Here is a 354-nt window from a genome sequence, read left to right on the forward strand (position 1 = left end):
CTTATTTTTTTTTCAATTCGTGAAAATTGATTTATAATATTCATATAAGTATTTTAAATATTTATCGCGGTTGAATTATTGATAGGTATAATGCATATCATAACTGTGTGCTCAAATGTATAATATATCAGGGCAATCACAAATGAATTAGAATTATTTTGTATCATTATGTTCAGTATAAACAATGGTGAAAAATTGCAATAAGCTTTAATTTTTGATGAATTTTGATATTCTTTCATGCGCAAGGATGATGTTTTAAATTCAATTTATGTACATGTTATGTGGTCATATTTCAAATGCGCATGGTGAGATCTATTTGAAATTCCATGAAGACATAAAATAAAAGCCAAGACC

Source organism: Penaeus monodon, chromosome 33 (genome assembly GCF_015228065.2).
Source record: "Penaeus monodon isolate SGIC_2016 chromosome 33, NSTDA_Pmon_1, whole genome shotgun sequence".
In the NCBI taxonomy this organism is placed as follows: Eukaryota; Metazoa; Arthropoda; class Malacostraca; order Decapoda; family Penaeidae; genus Penaeus; species Penaeus monodon.